The 17,565-nt window shown below is 41.1% G+C and overlaps 2 pseudogenes; both read right to left on the bottom strand.

Annotated features, from left to right (window-relative positions):
• Positions 1 to 40: 40 nt before the first annotated feature.
• LOC102496621 (putative ATP-dependent RNA helicase DDX46) lies at positions 41 to 13,387 on the bottom strand (annotated as a pseudogene).
• A 3,484-nt stretch (positions 13,388 to 16,871) lies between these two features.
• LOC102483716 (putative ATP-dependent RNA helicase DDX47) overlaps positions 16,872 to 17,565 on the bottom strand; it is a 7,665-nt pseudogene continuing 6,971 nt past the window's right edge.

The raw sequence follows: 17,565 nt of genomic DNA, 5'->3' as shown, positions 1-17,565 counted from the left end.
TGTTTGTTTGTTTTTCTTACTTCAGGCTGTTCTGCAACTTTTAGTCATTGGTGATGTACTCACTTTTTGCTAATTCTTTGGAGTTGGTGTCTGTAGCTGTGAGCTTGTGTGCTTCTCTTTGTTGTGAATTACTTCTGTGCCAATTTTTGTCTTCTACTGTGGTTTGCTGTGTGGTATCCACAGGAGGAGTTTTGAGCTCAGATCTGCAAAGATGAGTTTTTTCACTTTTTTCTGGTGGTTCAGTAGGGAGAGAGGATTCCTCCAGAGCCTCATGATGTTCAGATGTTTTGCTACTATACATCTAGACCTGTCTAGTACCTGTGACAGTGGCATCTTCTAACTCTGAAATTGTAAGATAATGTTCGGAGAGTTGGGACTGACTCAACCCTGCCTTCTGGTTGGTGGTTGGGCAGGGGCTTTAGATGGAGATTCTGCTTAAGAGACCTGCAATTTCCCTGTCCCTCTAGTTCTGAAACTGCAAGGTGAGATTTGGAGGGCTGGGATTAGGACAACCCTGCCTCTGGCCCCTAGAGTGGCAGCATCCTCATCTTAAATAGTTATTCTTCTGTTCTTTACAGTTGATTGAACTAATTCAGAGATTTTAGACTACATTAAAGATTTTTTTCCTTCTGGGTGGCCTAATCTGCTGTCGATACTTTCTAGGGAGATTTTGATTCCTTGCAACATAGTTTTGTCTCCAGAAATTCTATTCGAATCTTTTGCAGTGTGTCTATTTCCTTACGGAGTTCTTTCTTCATATCATGGAAGGATTTTTTTCTCCTGCAAGTGGTACTCTGTTTTCTCTTGCATCTTGTTGAGTATTGATACAATGAATATTATGAATCATTTTTAAGACATTTTTGTGATCTCTGTTTTATCCATTGTTGGTGAGGAGTGATGATCCTTTGAGTAGGAGGTATTTCCTGACATTATCCTATTTTGGGGGCTCTGCTATGATTTTCTTTAGTCATCTGGTATTCTCACTTTGTTCTACCCCATGGAGTATGTTCATGTAGCTTTGAGCCCCTGTACTTCTTTATGATATACATAAGCTCTGGGCCAATTTACCCCTTCTGTTATGGGTGAGAGTGTGGAATCTGCAGTAAGAGTTTAGGGTTTAGGTATTCAGAAGGGAATTTTTCTCTTTTATTGCTAAGGGAGTTATAGGAAAAGAATTCTTCCAGAATCTCTTATTTTCAGGTGTTTGATTTTTGTATACACAAACCTTACTGCTCACAGACAGATGGAGATTGCACTAGCAGGTGGCATGTTAGGCAGAGACAACTTTGCATGGTCTGCAAGAGCACCATGCAGGCTGCCCCTCCTCCATCAAAGCAGATTAGTGGGGAGGTCTCTACTGATGATCTCAAGCTGAGCAGCATGGCTTGGGTCTGCCTGTTGGTCCTGGATGGCAAGGTAATGTTTGGAGAGTTGAGACTGACTCAGCCCTGCCTTCTGGTTGGTGGTTTGGCAGGGGCTTTAGATGGAGATTCTGCTTAAGAGACCTGAAATTTCCCTGTCCCTCTAGTTTTGAAACTGCAAGGTGAGATTTGGAGGGCTGGGATTAGGACAACCCTGCCTCTGGCCCCTAGAGTGGCAGCATCCTCATTTTAAATGGTTATTCTTCTGTTCTTTGTAGTTGCTTGGACTAAATCAGAGGTTTTGGACCAAATCAGAGATTTTATCATTCTGTGTGGCCTAATCTACTGTTGATACTTTCTAGGTAGATTTTGATTTCTTGCAACATATTTTTATCTCCAGAAATTCTATTTTACTCTTTTTCACTGTGTCTATTTCCTTATGGAGTTCCTCCTCCATACCATGGAAGGATTTTTTTCTCCTGCAACTAGTTCTCTGTTTTCTCTTGCATCTTGTTGAGTATTGTTACAATTAATATTATGAATCATGTTTAAGACATTTCTGTGATCCCTGGTGTTTTACCCATTGTTGGTGAGGAGTGATGATCCTTTGAGTGGGAGGTATTTCCTGACATTTTCCTATTTTGGGGGGCTCTGCTTTGATTTTTTTTTTAGTCGCCTGGTGGTATTCTCACTTCTTCCTACCCCATGGAGTATTTTTATGTAGCTTTGAGCCCCTGTACTTCTTTATGATATGCATAAGGTCTGGGCCAATTTTCCCCTTCTGTTATGGGTAAGAGTGTGGAATCTGGAGTGAGTTTAGGGTTTAGGTATTCAGAAGGGAATTTTTCTCTTTTATTGCTAAGGGAGTTATAGGGAAAGCATTCTTCCAGAATTTCTTATTTTCAGGTGTTTCATTTTGTATACACAAACCTTACTGCTCTCAGACAGATAGAGATTGCATTAGCAGGGGACATGTTAGGCAGTAGACAACTTTGCATGGTGTGCAAGAGCACCATGCAGGCTGCAGAGCCCCTCCTCCATCACAGCAGACTGGGTGGAGGGGGTCTCTACTGATGAGCCTAAGCTGAGCAGCATGGCTTGGGCCTGCCTGTTGATCCTGGATGGATGAGGGGTGGAAGGGCAACAGTGCACATGGCACAGCAGCTCCTACCTTCTATTTATAAGAATGCAGGATCTTCCTGTTGTTCCTTCTTTCTATTCTATCTCTGGGCCTCCAAGGTCTTCCTGTTATTCTTCCTTTATCTTGGACTGAAGTAACCTGGAATTGGTTTTTGAAGTCTGGAGAGTCCCTGCTCCACCACAGCAGGCTGGCCAGGGGTCCTAGCTGATGAGTTCCAGCTGAGCAGCTTGGTTTGGGCCCTCCTGTTGGTCCTTCTAGCTCAAGAGTGGCAAGGCTTCCCTGCTGCTCTTTCCTTCTTTCTTTATCGCTGGGGTTGCAGGATCTCCCTGATGCTCATTTTTTCTCTTGATATCATTATTTTATAAACCTTTGCAATTGAAAATTGCCCCATGAAAACTTTCCTTAATGTAACTTTGAGTACATCTTAGTTGCCTGTGGTGGGCACTGCATACGGAAGCCATTTTGTGCTATCTGCCATCTCGAGCTATCCACCATCTTGGAAACTATAAGGCTTTACTTCTTCACTGAGCAAATCATTTCTCAGAAATCACGTGACCAACTGTTCTCCCAGAAGTGGTTGGGTTTCTAGGCAACGGGAGAGATCTATCCACATCAATGATTGGTTCATGCTGTTCTATCTCATTTGCATTTCAGGCAACCAATTGGTGCCCACCAGCTGTATATAACTCACCATTTCTCCTCAATAAATGGAAGACGGAGGAAGAAGAAGACTTGATCAGCACCTCATATTGTGTGTGCGTGTGTTTGTCCCATCTCTCACTCTCACCCCCAAGAAACCTGTTTGACTGTCCCGTGGGCCGGGGCACATGGCGCCTGAACACGGACTTGGGTACGAGGGATCCAGTGAAGAGCTCCCAAGGAAGGCTCCAGTGCAGAGCAAGCAAGAAAAGCTGGCAGAAAACAGAAGGGGACGGCAGAGATACGTCCCGAGAAAGGCCATGGTAGAAAACAGGAGGGGACAGCAGAGACTCATCCAGAAGGGGACGGCAGAGACTCGTCCCGAGAAAGGCCAGCAAAAGACATAAAAGGACGAAGAGAAGATGTCCTGGTAAGTATTTACTTACGTTTTATTTTAAGTACAGGTAATAATGGGACAAAAGCTTAGTCAGCATAAAATATCCGTTCAGAGCTTAATAGAAGCCCTTGTCATTATGGTCGCTAAGGGAGAGCAGATCATACAAAATGATCAACCCCTGGAGGAGGCTATAGCCACCTCAGATCTAACCAAAGATTCTAAAATTGAAAAAGAACAGGGAGAGGATCTTACTTCCCTAGATAGTGAGGAAGAAGTTAAAAGCCCCGAAAGCGAGACAAAACCCAAAAAATCTAAAAAACTAAAAAAGAAAAACAACCTTAAGGCTCTATAAGAGCCAAAGAAAAATGAGTCATCAACTAGTTCAGAGGAGGAAATCCTAGAGGCCAAGGCTGATAAATGCAGTAACCCAAAATGGCCATCTGAACAAAAAACTTCAGAAACGAAGACAGGCAAATACCATAATTCAAAATGGCCACCTTTCAAAAAATGACCGCCATCTTACAACCTGGTCACATCTGCATCAGCTTTGGCGATGCCGGTTATTGACCCAAGGGAAGAGATTTTAAATAAAATTAAACAACTTAAAGAACAAATTCAGTTAGAAAAAGAACATCCAAAATTAATATCACAATTAGAAAAACTAAAAGTGGGTAAATCTAAAAGTGCAGATTCCCCATGGAATCACCACCAGCCTACTTTTACTCATGGTGCAAAACTTAAACCAGTTCAAAAACTATAATCATTGATAGATTTTGAGGGGCAGGAAGCATTTCCAGTAACAGAAACCACAGATCCACAAGGACAAGCATGGCACCACCTACATGCCTTTGATTTTAATATTATAAAAGAAATTAAAACAGCAGCTGCTCAATATGGAGCTACAGCTCCATATACTTTAGCCATAGTTGACTCGGTGGCAGAAAATTGGCTTACACCAATAGATTGCCAAACATTGGCCCATGCTGCGCTCTCTGGAGGGGATTATATATTCGCCTATGTTCTGATATTGGGTCAGCATACCAACAAGGATTGGCTCTGGCCGCTGCTCTTAAAGGATATACTGTTCACCAGTTTCTTAACCATAATAATGGAGGCAATTGCTTCAATTGTGGTCCGCCTAGACATATGGCAAAGATCCTGATACAATCATCCTGCTGTATACTAAGGACCAGGTTAATTGGCTATTCCAACAAACAAATTTCTCGCCTATTACATGTGCTTCCTTTACTAAAACTATTGATAATCATTTTCCTCCAAATACATTTTTGTGCTCATCTTTCCTTGAAAAATACTCTCCAAAAGCTAAAAAAAGAGAGAGATTTTACAGACTAAGGGCTAGCCAAAAAAGCTTCTGGCACATGCTATTTTTGTCCTAAATTTCCTGTCTCTTGATAAAGATGGAGACTCAGCTGCTGAGACCTTCTGGAATTCAACTACCAAAACAAAATTTGCCTCAGTTTTGTAGAAAGATCCTCTGGACAATACATGGAATGGTCCAGACCTTGTCCTCATTTGGGGCAGAGGGTCTGTCTGCATCTATTCTCAAAAAATGGATGCTGCTCATTGGCTACCAAAAAGATTAATCAAACAGATTGATTTTAACAATCCAACCAGGGATGATGAAAGCCCTGAAATATCTCTCTCTCCTTCCATAGATCAACCAAATGAAGATCCTTCTTAAATACCTGATCCTGTTTTGCTTCTTCGACACTACTGTGGCTGGTTTTGATCCTAGTGCTGCTCCTCCTGGCAGAACGGGGGGTGGGGTAGGGGGTTGGGGGGGAGGCTCTGTCTTACTTTACAGGAACACTGCTGCTTTTATGCCAACAAGTCCGGCATCATTTGTGACAATCCCTTATGGTCTGCATGGAATGGACTCCTCCCCATTTTCCTCCCCATACTTGGTCCAATTCTGGGTTTACTGATTGTTTGGGGGCCTATTCTCTTTAATAAGCTCATGTCTTTCCTTAAACAACAGATTAATTCCATAAAAATGTAGCCTATCCAAGTCCACTACCACAACCTGGAGATAGAGTATCACGGAGCCTAAACTGTGCTCCTGCCTGAGGTGCTAAATCAGTTAGCCAAAGATGGATAAGAGAGTCTGAGCCTAACAGTTGTACAGTCCTTCCACCTAAGACAGGAAACCCATCATTGCAATGGGATTCTCCAATGATGGGTAAGGATGGACGAGTGGCTGTAAAAAAAAACAACTCCAACCTAAGACAGGCACGATTCCCCCAAGTTTTTCTCCTCTCTTTGAAAAAATAAAAAAGGGGGACATGTGACGGGCCCTGCATACGGAAGCTATCTTGAACTATTTGCCATCTTGAGCTATCCACCATCTTGGCAAATATTAGGCTTCACTTCCTCATTGAGCAAACCGTTTCTCAGAAATCATGTGACCAACTGTTCTCCCCGGAAGTGGTTGGGTTTCTAGGCAATGGGAGAGATCCACCCACATCAATGATTGGTTCATGCTGTTCTATCTTATTTGCATTTTGGGCAACCAATTGGTGCCCACCAGCTGTATATAACTCGCCATTTCTCCTCAATAAATGGAAGACAGAGGAAGAAGAAGATTTGATCAGCACCTCATATTGTGTGTGCGTGTGTTTGTCCCATCTCTCACTCCCTCCCCCAGGGAACCTGTTCGACTGTCCCACGGGTCGGGACAGTTGCCTTCTATATTTTATTTTAAGAAAAATGCAGACCTAATTAACTTTATTTTATAAGAAATTTAGAAAACATGAGCAAGTATTTATATTGGATTAAAAACAACTTAAAAGTCTCTACATCATTCAAACTTCAAAATTCAGTCAGTTTGACACTAAAAATAAAAATATACTGGAGGGACCAGCAGTTAGCATAATGACTATGTCGCTGGACTCCCACATAGTCGACCGTGGTTCAAGTCCCAGACCCAGTGGCTTAAACTCACACCGGGCATGTGTGCATGTGTGCCCAAGATCCCAAGAGGAGAATGGAGAAGAAGAGATTGCGGTGTGGCCATCCCCCCTGGGGGGTGATTTCTCACTTTCTGTCTCTGTCTGTCTGGTGAGCGCATACACCCTATAGCAAAAACCTCTCCAAAAAAATAAAAAATAAAAAAATATATACTCACCAAGTAATATTACCTTTCAATTTACTATCAGTGGCTCATCACAACTGGATATACACATACAAAGGAAATGCTAAACTTATGTAAAACTCTGAATCTGAAAGTGATCCAATTATTGGTAAAGGAAGCACTGGTTGTCTCTGATGTGGGACTGCCATATATTCTATCAAAGGAAACAAACTACCATTGGCAGAAAAAGATAAGCAAGTAAACAAACTGGGAGAGGGGAGCCCATGAAGCCTGGAATTTTAGAACAAATGATTTATTTGGTTCTGTTGTTCTATGTGTTTTTTTCTGTTTTAGTCTTTCAAGACAGTAAGTGGATATGTGAGGGATCCAAAAACACTTCCCAGTTATATCTTACTTTTTCAGAAGGAAAACTTCATACTGAAAAACAGTGATATTCCCTGTTACTTTAGCCACTGAATGTACTATTAAGATGGCTTGTTTTATATCATTACTATTACTATTATTATTTTGGAGAGGTTTGTGCTATAGGATGCATGAGCACACCAGAAAGACAGAGAGAGACAGAGAGACAGAAAGCAAGAAATCCCCCCCCCCCCCAGGGGAGATGGCCAAGCTGCAATCCCTTCTCCTCCATTCTCCTCTCGGATCTTGGGCACGCACGAACACGTGCCTGGCATGAGGGCATGAGTTTAAGCCACCGGTTCCAGGTCTTGAACCACAATCCGGCAACATAGCCATTATACTAACTGCTGGTCCCACCAGGGGGGGATTCTTGTGTTCTTACAAGGGTGACTCTTGAGACAGAAGCAGAAGGGAAAATGTGTAGTTCATGGTGAGTGATGAGAGAAGGAAAGGAAAGGGACGGTAACTGAGAAACAAGTGAGTATTGCCTGTTCTATCTCCACTCTTCAAGTACAACAAGTACTATCTCTTAGACTGAAGAGGTGTTCACAGGGTAGTCTCTTACAGAATTAGAAAATCATGATCATGTGGTAGGCAGTTAGCCATGAGCAGGCAGCCCTAAGAGAAAAGCGAAAGGCTCATCTAGCTCCAGGCAACAGGAGGGCGAGGCAATTTGCCATCTTCCTTCCTTGAGGCCTGAGGGAAGCACACAGGGATGATTTGTAGATTTTTCTCTTATCAAAAAGACCTAAGCAAGCGTTTTGGTCAGTGCCCTAATTCCCATTACGGCCATGGACTAATTGGGCAGTCTAGTTGGGGCAACCTGGCTCACATTGGGTGTGCGCAATTAGGTGATCAAGTTCCTCATTCTCTACCTGTGAGGAAGGTGCGCAGGTGCAGGAAAAGAGCCTATGGATTCTGAGCTTGGCATTGATGTTTTAAGCAAGCTGCTCTGCAATGGTTTGAGCAGACAGTGAGAACCAGAATGGTGCCAGCTCTAAGAATTATACTGGTGGTCCGTTGCATCATATCGACTTGAAACTCGACACTCAAATTCTTCTGAGCATTGATTCTAAGAACCAATCTCTTAGCAATTTCTGATTTCTCAGCATTGCATGAAGTTTAAGCAGGAACCCTAGCTGTTCCAGGAGCAGCCATACCTTGTACTTTCATCTTTGAATTAAACATGCTCTCAATTTGCTCATCAATATCAACCGCAGCATTCACATCATCTGAATCTTAGAGACCAACGGGAGCTTTTTGTAACTTCTTCCTCTCATTAGCCATTTCATCAAACTTGACTCCCTTACCAGAGAACCCACTACTCTTTTTAATGATTTTCCCCTCAGTTTTCTGTTGATCTTTAAAATTACTCCAAAGTGTCTCTAAATCAGGAGATACTGCAGTCCCTGACAAATCAAGAGCTTTAATTATGTCACCAGCACAGTGAACTTGAACTTCTGTGATAAAAGTATAGGCATAACCATTCTTGCCTGTTTTTCCATCCAGTCAGCCCTGTGGACATAATCCTCACAATGGTTGGGGCAACTGTAATTTACTACAAGAATTAGATACTTCACATCTATACCTAGGGCGGCTACAGAGGTGGCCACAAGAAGCTTGCATATCTCATTCTTAAAGTTATTTATGATGCTATTGCTGTCATAATTATCAATGCATCCATGAAGAGACATGCAAAGATAAAATCATCTCTTAAAATTCTTCAGAAGACCATCAAAATGTTTCTGCTTATTCACAAATAAAATGACAGATCCTGATTCTTTTCTTTTTCTTTTTTTGGAGAGGTTTTTGCTATAGGACGTGTGCACTCGCCAGAAAGACAGAGAGAGAGACAGAGAGACAGAAAGCGAGAAATCACCCCCTAGGGGGGACAGCCACGCCACAATCCCTTCTCCTCCATTCTCCTCTTGGGATCTTGGGCACACATGTACATGTGCCCAGCCTGAGTTTAAGCCACTGGGTCCGGGACTCAAACCATGGTCAACTTCAGGGGAGTCCAGCAACATAGCCATTACGTTAACTGCTGGTCCCAGATCTGATTCTGGATAACGGCTTAGAATCTCAAGTAACTTCAAGAATTCCTTTTCTTCTTCATCACAATCATTTGTTGCTTCACATCGAGGAAGCAAACCACATTCCTCTTTTCAACCTGTAATTCAGTTGGTTGGCTCAAGATTCTGCGAGCCAAAACTTCAATAGCTCTGGGGAAAGTAGGTGAAAACATAACCATTTGATGATCTGTAAAGACTTTATCCACAATGTGCACAACCTGTGGTTCAAAACCCATGTCAAACATTCTGCTTCATCTAAAGCAACATATGTCACTCTTCAAAGTGACCCAACCCATTATCTGCAATCATGTCAATCGTTCAGCTAGTTGTACAGACAATTTTAGCACCTGTTTTCAGTTCAGCAATCTGCTCACTGATTCCTGTTCCTCCATAAACACAGACCACACTAAGTCCCAAGAGTTCTGAAAAGTTCTTACATTCTTTAGTAATCTGTAAAGCAGTTCTCGAGTCGGAGTCATGATGACAGCTATTGGTTCCTCTCCTTCTAATGACCTCTGATCCATGATGTGTCCAAACATGGGCAATGGAAAGCAATGGTCTTGTCACTTCCTGTCTTAGTGATGACACTCAAGTCTCATCTAGACATTAGAGCAGGAATCACTTGAGTTCGGATTGGTGTGGGTTTTTCATAACCAGCTTTTTGAGAGAATTTAAGATCTACAAGGTAATTCCAGACTGGACCCAATATTTAATTGGTTTTGGGCAACATTTTCCCTCAACTGTAATACCCTACATTTCCAACTGAAATACTTTCACCTCCTCTTGAGACATTTGTGCTAGTTCTGGAACTTTGACATAGAAGGTTTTTTTCTGAATGGTTCATAATCAGTTTTTCTATGATCGACTGGTTCAAAAAGCTTCTTTGTATTGTCTGATAGTCTGTAAGGGCCATGTGACAATCAACTTCCTCCTCCTCTGAAGAATATTCCTAGTCATTCTCTATCAGTTCACTTTTCTAATCCAAATCGGCTACTGCTTTTTTGATTGTCACAATAGTGACAACTTTTGTGACCATTGGCCCAGACTTCATTTCATTTCCCCACCACCTTTGACACTTCTCATGTGGACTTTTTACTTCCTCTTTCCCCACTTTCAGGTAAGCATCTAACAGAGCTAACCCCTCACTCTCAATTTTACTTCATCTTCAGCTTCTGCTGGATCATCTTCATCCTCCTCCTCCTCCTCTTCTAAACTCCATGTTTTCCCTTTTTCATCTCTTCAGTTTTTGGTTTTTTGGGTTTTGGGGGGTTTTTTGTTTTTTCGATTCCCCTATGTTTTCCATGTCGTTTCTATGTTACTCCTCTTGCCATTTTCCTAGTCTTTTCATTTTCTCATTTCTTCTTCCAGCTTGTTTTGATCAAAGTTGCCAGAATCTTTTTCTTTTTAATCCTCCTTGCCATTGTTGTCTTTTTTCTTCTCTTTAGAACAATCTCTACCATCTGTTTTCTCTTTGGACCTAAACCTATTCTCAGCTATCTTGCTTTTATTGCTAGGATTAAAGGATCAGGATTGCCAGCCCTCTTGTAATTCTTAAGGATCTCCTGTCTTGACTGTGAGATCTTCTTCACTCTCAGCTTCACTCTCTCTACTTCTAGAATGCCTCAGATGCTTCCTGTCTCTTGACCAAAATTTTTTTATCTGTCTATGAGACCTCTTTTTCTATCTCTACCTCTGCTTCTAGACCTTCTGTCATCTCCACAGTCTTTGTTTGAGGATAAGCAACTTCTAGATCAACTTCTAGAGTGCCCCTGTAATGCTGATTGCTTATGATAGTGGTGTGACTCCTGGCCTATACTGCCAGCAGCAGGAAAGTCAACATCACTGGGGACAATGAACACACCAATGGGACAAAGGAAGTGGCTACACTGCCCTCAATATGCCAGGCAAGGACCAGTTTTGCTAGGTGGCAGAAGCTATAGAGCTGGTGACCATTTCAGTAAGGTCAATGAAAACCTTGCCTTCTTGGGAACCAGCAGTTAGCGTAATGGCTATGTCGCTGGATTCCCACATAGTCGACCGCGGTTCGTGTCCCGGACCCGGTGGCTTAAAACTCACGCCGGGCGCGTGTGCGTGCGTGCCCAAGATCCCGAGAGGAGAATGGAGGAGAAGGGATTGCGGCGTGACCATCCCCCCTGGGGGGTGATTTCTCGCTTTCTGTCTCTATGTCTCTCTCTGTCTGTCTGGCGAGCGCACGCGCCCTACAGTGAAAATCTCTCCAAAAAAAATGTAAGTTTAAACTAAGGAGTACAGTTTTAGCTATCTAGAGTCCAATAGCGTTTGCTAAAATGAAATTAAAGAGCATTTCAGCTTTTAAATATTTAATTCTTATGTGGATTTATTTCCAGAAAATTTTGGTGATGATTCTTGTCACATAAGGTGGTTAAGTAGCATTATTATATAATGTTTATGTGTCATAGAAAACTGAGTAAATCAGTTTTCTCTGAGGGTCACTATTGACATTGTACTTAAATTTATTTTCACGATTGTAATAGGTGTTGTGAATACATTTGCATACTCCAATATAATATAGTCAAAAAAACATACTAAAAAGAAGTGTAAACTTGGTTAAAATTCTTTCACTCTTTTTTCCTTCAGAATGCATATGTGCTTGCCAGAGGAAAGAGAGAGAGGAAAAGTGAGAAGACAACCCCCTATAGAGAATGGTCATACCACAATCACTTCTCCAATCTCTTCTCAAGATTTTGGGAACACTCATTAAATTTGTTTTTTCTTTTACATTTTGTGTTTGTTTTCTTTGTACGTACCCCTTTTTCTCATCTTTTTAAATTCTTTATTGATTCTATTTCCCTTTTTCCACTTTATATTTATTTTACTGGTATTTCTTATTTTCTCATTTTTTACTTTTATTTATTTATTTTTAAATTGCCAGAGGGCACATGAACTTACCAGAAAGAATAAAAGGAAAATGGCACCCTCAATGCTGTGTGATCACACAGAAATCTCTTCTTTATTTTTCCATCCTGTCTGGGTTTAGGGCAGACATGTACACATTCGGTGTATGCATATAAATGTCTGGTCTATTTTTTTTTCTTTTTTTGGAGAGGTTTTTCACTATAGGGCACGAGCACTTGCCAGACAGAGAGAGACAGAGAGACAGAAAGCAAGAAATCACCCCCCAGGGGGGATGGCCATGCCGCAATCCCTTCTCCTCCATTTTCCTCTCGGGATCTTGGGCAGGCATGCACACGCGCCTGCAGTGAGTTTAAGCAACCGGGTTCAGGACTCAAACCATGGTCGACTACGTGGGAGTTCAGTGACATAGCCATTACACTAACTGCTGGTCCCTGTCTGGTCTGTTTTTTAAGCTACTGGACCCAGATTTTGAAACACAGTTGGTCTTGCAGAATCTGTCTCCTTTTACCACTACGCTACTAAACTGGCTCTTATTTTATAACATTTTCCTTAATGTTTCTATATGTACTTGCATTTATTCTCCTTTTACTTCTCATTTATTTCTCACATTTAATTTTTCACTTTTTTCATGTTTTCCTTTTTCCATTTTTCTTTATCTATTTCATATTTTCTTTATAGTTCCATTTTTCTCATTTTTCATTTTTTTCTATTTTTGTATTTTTGTACTACTCATTTTTTCTAATTTTAATTTCTCTTCACCCTTTTTCTTTTATCCATGTTTTTCAGAAGTTTTTGCCTTAGGGTGTGTACACTGGCCAGAGAGAGACAGAGACAGTGAGAGGGAAAGTGAGAAATCACCCCCCAGGAGGATGGTCATGCAACAATCCCTTCTTCTCCACTCTCCTCTAAGGATCTTGGGCATGATTTTCATGATGTTAAGGACACCGGGTCTAGGATTCAAACCATGGTGACTGAGAGTCCAGCAGTATAACCTCTATGCCATCTGCTGGTCCTTCACCACTGTGTATTTTATTCTCTATGCAATTGCCTCATTTGTTTCTTACTTTTTAAAGTGCGTGTGTGTGTGTGTGTGTGTGTGTGTGTATGTGTGTCTGTGTTTCCAATTTTGCTAGTGGGTATAAGCACTTGACTGAGAAACAAAGACAGAGAGGAAAAGTCAGAAAACACTTCTAAGGGGAGATGGAAATGCCATATCTTTCTCCTCCATTCTTCTCTCAGAATTTTGGGGATACATTCATATGAGTCCAGAGTGTTTTTCAAGCTCTTGGGTCCAGGACTCAAACCATACTCAGGCATGTGGGATCCATGTACCTTAATCACCATCCACTACCTAGTTCTATTATTCATTTTTAGTTTCTTTATCTGTTTTTCTTGTATTTATTATTTTTGGACTTCTTAATTTTCTATAAATTTTTTAATCTTAAATTTTTTTATTCTATATTGTATTTTCTTTGTACGTGTCACATTTATTTTTTATTTTATTTGGTTTTAATTTTTTAAGAGAAATTTTTGCTACAGGGCATGTACACTAGTCAGAGAGACAGAGACAGAAAGTGAGAAATCACCTCTCAGTTGGTTGGCCACACTGCAATCCCTTCTCCTCCATTCTCCTCTTGAGATTTCAGGAATGCACACATACCCATCTGGCATGAGTTTGAAGTGGCCAAGTTCAGGACTCAAACCACAGTCAACTACATGGGTGTCTGGCAACATAGCCATTATGCTATCTGCTGGTCCCTGTTTTAAAATTATATATTTATTTTCTGTGTACTTTTTCTCATTAGTAAAAAAATTTTGCTATGGGGCCAGCAAGTGGTGTAGAGGTTAACATGGCCAGCTTCATAGTTTGAGTCCCAAGCCCAGTTGTCTGAGAATCACACTGAACATGTAGGTATGTGTGCCCAAAATCCCAAGAGGCAATTGGGGGAGAAGGGATTGTAACATGGCCATCCTCCTAGGGGGTGACTTCTCACTTCTCTCTCTCTCTCATGAACACACAAACTCTATAGCAAACACTTTAAAAGATTATTGTTTTTAATTTTTTATCTTTGTTTTTATCCACCTAGCATGATTTTGCTCTTCTCATTTTTTCTGATTTTATTTACAATTTTTTTTTCGTTTTGTATTTTTTTCTTTGTGCTTCTGTTTGCCATTTTTTTTTCTTTTTGGTGGTTGAAGTATCATTTATAGAAGTAAAACCTTTTCTTTACAATTAGAGGTCATGTGCTCCATCAACCTAGTCCTTGACTTCCAGCTAAGAAAGCAAAAAGGTCTGGGCAGAAGAAGCCACGGGCCTTCAGGAGAAGGTTCCACATGTCTACAGTGAACTAGATTTTTAAGGGAATGAAGATTTTCTACTAATAATTCAGCCTCCAACAAATGAGCTAGCACGATCACAATAGAATGGCAAAGAGATTCTAGATCACCTCTGCCTGCTTGCTCCTGAACATTAAGGCTGAACTTCAAGAATTTGAAAGAAACACAACATCCATCAGATGACAAGAAATCACTGCCGGATCACGAGAAATATGGGAAAATGAGAAAATACCTCTCCTCCAAGGGAAAAGAGTAACTCTTCTTCCTCCACAAGCAGTTTGGTGAAAATCATGGAAAAGAGTAACTCTTCATCCACAAGCAGTTCGGTGAAAATCATGGAAATGTCTGATAAGGAATTCAGATCATTCATAATGTCTAAGCTAACAGAGATGGAAGAGAAGAGAGATAATGAACTACTAAAGAGAAAGGAGAAAGAGATTGACGAGTTCCAAGAGATGAGGAAATTCCTGCAAGATCTAAAAGTGGAATTACACACTTTACAAAAGACTCAAATGGAACTGCTAGAGATGAAGTCTATAATACAAGAAGTAAAAATCTCCCTTGAAAGTATTAAAAGCAGACTAGATCATTCAGAAAATAGAATCTCAGATGTAGAGGAGAAAATGGCTGGCCTAGAAAAATCCACCATGAAGACTGAGAAAATGGCACAAAAATTTGAGAATAATATGCGAGAAGTACTGGATACCATCAAACGTCCAAATATCCGGATAATTGGCATTCCAGAAGGTGAGGAAACCCATAAGGGCATTGATAATCTATTCCATGAAATCCTGCAAGAAAACTTTCCAAACCTAGAGAGGCATTCAAAGATCCAGTCCCAGGAAATACAACGGACCCCAAATAGAATCAACCCTAGAAGATCTTCTCCAAGACACATTATAGCCAGGTTGACCAAAACTGCAGACAAAGACAAGATACTAAGATTAGCAAGAGAAAAACATCAAGTTACCTACAAAGGACATCCCATCAGGCTAACAGCAGATCTCTCATCAGAAACAATAAAAGCGAGGAGAGAATGGGAAAATATATTCCAAGTGTTAAGAGAGAAGCAGTTTCAGCCAAGAATACTGTATCCGGCAAGATTATCTTTCAGGTGGGAAGAAAAGACAAGAACATTCTCAGATAAACAAAACCTGAAAGAATTTACCAGCACCAGACCAGACCTCCAAGAAGTTCTCAAGGATGTGCTGTATCAGGAAAACTAAACGCAGATACATGGAAATAAGAGTCCAAAAACTGAGAAAGTAGCTAACTTAATCATAGGGACAAGTCTGGAGTTGAATACTATATCCCAGAATTTAATCAGGAAAATTGAACCAGAACAGAAGATAAAAGTATATGAGACTGATAGGTTCATGCACCTACCATTTGAACAGAATCCTAACCTGTTTCCGGGCTTTAAGCAAAGTTCCTTGGCGGTTCTTTGATTTAAGTTAAAACTGGTTTTCTTAGTAGTAACGAGGGAACTCACCTTTGAAAGTAGTCAGGTTATGTAGGAAATTGTGTGATCAATGCAATGTGGGTGGGAAGGGAATGGAGGACAATTTTGGACACTAGAGGTGGTGTGAGAGGAGGGTGGGAAGGGACAGAGGGTCAGAAAGAGGGGTGGAATTAATTCTAGCAACTAGAAGTGGAAATTTATATTTTTTGTAATGTGCATGATTGAGTCACTATGCAGTGTGTACTGGATGGGAGATTGCATTTTGTGTGCTGTGATGATGCCTAGGGAAGGAATGTAAATTGAGTTACAAAAAAGAAAGTTGCAGGAAAAAAATATATCTATTCAATGACTGCAGTAGGATATGTAGCCCCAGCTAGGTGCTACTTTATAGGATGCGTAAAGTTAGACTTGTGCTCATGGAAATGTGTCACATGTGTTTGCTAGGAGGGTATTTGGATTGATGAGGGTCTTTGGTGATTCAATAAAATGTGGGGGGAAAATGGTATAGAAAGCAAACATAGATAACAGAGAAAGTGTGGGAGGTGGCAGAGGGTAAGAGGTAGGGAACCAAGGATGGGGGGAAAAAGCAAAACATACAGAAAACAAGAAATGGAAGATCATTTGCTGACAATAACATGTTTGTTGATGTGCTTGATTGAGACAATATACAGTATACTCTGGATGGAAAATCTCATTTTGTATGCTGTAATGATGTACAGTGAATGCATGCAAATAAATAAATTGAAAAAAAAAAGCAAAAAGGTCTGTGTGAAGTGATAGAAGAACCCAGTCAATGCATGCCATGTGCAAAGAATCCAAGTTGAACAACAGTAGCCTTGCCATCAACTCTATAAAAATGTATGCTGTAGTAAGATATATTTACTTCCTCCAAGACACAGAAAGGGGAATGAGCACTGAATTAGTTGAGCAGATTCTGGATCTAGTGTGACAGACTTCAGTCTGAGAACTCTGCCGTAGGCTTCATTCACTTGTTCAATCTTCTTTTAGAGAACAGAAAGTAGTAACTCAAGTCTTTGTGAAGTGGTTAGCAGTCTATTTCTTCAGTTTCCCTCCAGCCACTTTGTTCCTGACACTAATAGCACCCTCTGTGTCATCATTATCCCCAGCATCCTCTTGAGTGTGCTTCTTTTCCCATGATTCCTCAGCTCCATTAGAGCAAATCTCTGTGCCCTACTTACATGGTCTGTCAGCATCAGAACCTCATTATCCTGTGTTGGAAATACAGGCAGTTTCTTCCCCTTTAAGCGTTGTGTGTGCTGGAAGAGCTTCACATCATACTGTGTAACGTAAGTAACAGCCTTTCCAGAGCACCGAGCTCTAGCTGTTTGACCTACTTGGTGGATGTAATCCTAGGAATGAGTAGCAGTGTCAAAGTTGACAACTACATCTGCATGAGGAACCTCAGCTTGCAACATTAGTTGCTAGGAGAATGGAATGATCCTTTGTCTTTAATTTATTAAGCGATTTTAGGTGATGCTCTGACTCATCTGTCCATAGGGAGTGAGGGATGGCAGTGAATCCAAGATTTTAGAGTAGCAAAGCCGTTCTCTGAGTATTGTTACAGGTGCTACAGAATATCATAAAGCAATTTCCAGCCAAGTCATTTAAAATGTAAACCAGGGAGGAGCACGCCGCGGCCTGGCGGGCGGACCTGCCCGCGACCGGGTTTGCTGCGAGCTGGGCGGTGAGCGCGGGCAGGGCGGACGGCGGAGACAAGGAGTGAGCG

This window comes from Tupaia chinensis, unplaced genomic scaffold, assembly GCF_000334495.1.
Source record: "Tupaia chinensis unplaced genomic scaffold, TupChi_1.0 Scaffold000578_2, whole genome shotgun sequence".
Taxonomy (NCBI): domain Eukaryota; kingdom Metazoa; phylum Chordata; class Mammalia; order Scandentia; family Tupaiidae; genus Tupaia; species Tupaia belangeri.
Note: the sequence above shows the minus strand (reverse complement) of the source record. Positions and strands in the feature narration are given on the sequence as shown.